Source organism: Odontomachus brunneus, unplaced genomic scaffold, assembly GCF_010583005.1.
Source record: "Odontomachus brunneus isolate Ranch 3 - 2012 unplaced genomic scaffold, Obru_v1 Obru_scaffold_028, whole genome shotgun sequence".
NCBI classification, from domain to species: domain Eukaryota; kingdom Metazoa; phylum Arthropoda; class Insecta; order Hymenoptera; family Formicidae; genus Odontomachus; species Odontomachus brunneus.
In genome coordinates this window covers 316,696-319,147 of record NW_022639478.1, presented here as the reverse complement: position 1 = coordinate 319,147, position 2,452 = coordinate 316,696, and positions in this window count along the sequence as shown.

Sequence of the window (2,452 nt, the reverse complement as noted above, 5' to 3'; positions counted from 1 at the left end):
GAGAGAGAGAGAGAGAGAGAGAGAGAGAGAGAGAGAGAGAGAGGTGGATGAGAATTAATAGTCCCGCAAATCTTCATATCACGACTATTTACGCTAATGCTGCTCGTAGTTAATAGTGTTTACAACGAGACCAGGATCGTATTATTCTTATTCGTGTGATAAGTAGTCGCGACGTAAACTAATCCGAATCGTTTCAATGTTATCTTCTCAGATTTTTACCGAGTGGAAAATTACAGATGTTGATATGTGATTACGATTGCTCACTATGGACACGAGACGCTGCACTTAAATCGCTCTGCTACATGCTAGGCATTTAATATACAAAATTAATGATAATTTGAAAAAAGAGGAGTTTTTGTAAAAAGAAAATTTTCAGAACTGTTCTCTAACATTCTACAACGTGGCTTGTTCTATTTATTTCCTTAATCAGCAATAGAAAATGCAGGAAATTGCCACGTAAATGCAGTTTATGCGTGACATAAAAACATGTGAAATTAGTTACACGAATGATTAGAGCGATTAGACGTCCTCTTTAAAAATTAGCAAAAATTCTATTGAGACATATAGCGTGCAGCATATACAGAGTGTCTAATATTAATATCCATTTCCAACAGTTAATTTAATCGGCTGGTTATTCCAACGGAATTGACCAATCGCATCTGTCAATTCTAACTAATGAGAAATGTAGTTGATCAATTTCGTTGGAATAACCAGCGGATTAAGTTAACCAATGTTGATAAAAACGGGCATAAATGTCTCATAAATTATGTAAAACTGAATAAAATATTCCTATACTATTTTGCAAACAACCATGTTAAATTTTAAGTTATTAATTAATCCTTTCATGGTCAGAGAAATCTGTTACGAGTATAATCAGTACTTTTCTAAGAGTTTTTTAAGTCGCTGCTTATAAATCTGAAGTTAAAATAGCAAAATTCAAAATGGCGGATCTAATATTGCGCATGCAAAAGAAGAAATTTTGTCAAATTTGAATATTAATTGCTTATATAGGATTTTCGAGATCGCCGATCTCGAAAGTTGTTACAAAACTCAGTCTGAAAAATCTAGAGTATTGGGTCAAAATTATTAAATCTATAATAAACCTAGATGGACAGAAAATGCTGAACATATGCAGATCATTAAAATTTAAGTAAAATTTAGGTAAAAATTAAAATTTAAGATAGTAGATCTCAAATAAAGACTACAAGGAAGTTTTAAACATACTCATTTCCGACTATAAGTTAAAATCTGTTATTCCGTACATGCTATTAATGGTTGTGTCAATACAGTTATGTAGTTATACAACTTTAATATACGCAACAGTCTATTTGTTAACAAAACGTAATCCTCTCTTCTATTATTCTCTAATTAAGGACGAGACGGAGAAACGTTTGAGGAGACGTTGCCAGTATATTAACTAAAAATTGGATTTTTTCAAAAAGTTTAGATAATTATGTTTCATCAGAAATATTAAATTTAAAAGTGTACTAATTTTTTACACATAGAAACAACTATTTTCATCGCTCTGTACATTCACAACGGGAGGCGACTCGTCGTCGAAGCAACGGAACCGATAAAGTTACTCGGCTCGGAAATCCTCATAATGAGGTCGACGGTCGCCGATGACGGTTTCCACGTGGAAAACGAGCGTGTCGGCGATCGCGAATCGATTTACATCGATCGCACCTCTCCTCCCTCACGATGACGACACGCAGACAGAGGACGCGAGGAAAGTGAGCGCTGTCACATGTGGGCAAACAGACAAAACAAACGATTGAACGTATGGCACTGGGGGGAAGCACAGACGACGACGACCACCACGACAACGACGACGACAAGAGGGGGCGATCGGTTATTTCAATATTACGTCATGGGATGGGCGAGTGATTTGTATTTGTACGAAAATTACAACGGAACACTCGATACTTTCAGATGCACATGCAAATGAGACTAGACATCTGCGGCGTGCAAACAGTAACCTCGTCATCGTTATCGTCGTGTTTATCGTGATAACCGATAATAGACGCTAGAAACGAGACGTGAAACGGAAATGAGACAGAAAGACTCTCGTTAGGTTTAACAAAGGGCTGGCTAGAGTCGACGGGGGTTACGTCAATCGTGCACCGATACATGTTATCCCTTCGTCGTTTCCTCGAATGTTATTTCTTCGGTGGACACGACGTAAGTCCAGCCGGTGATGTGCAACACGATTGACGACGTGTCACCGACTATCGACCATCGCGGCCAATTGCAGTCAGTGTGTGCGATCGACTCACACCCCCGATGACAATGAGAGAACGCGCATCCCAAGGATGGGAAAGAAAAATCCGGTGGGTGCTCTCGTCGCGCGATGAACTGGGCGACCCATGTGCGGCGTCGACCGAACTGCTTGCGCGGAGTTTTTTGGCCCGCTCGAAAAATAGATAAAAATGTGCAAATAAACGCCGGTCGC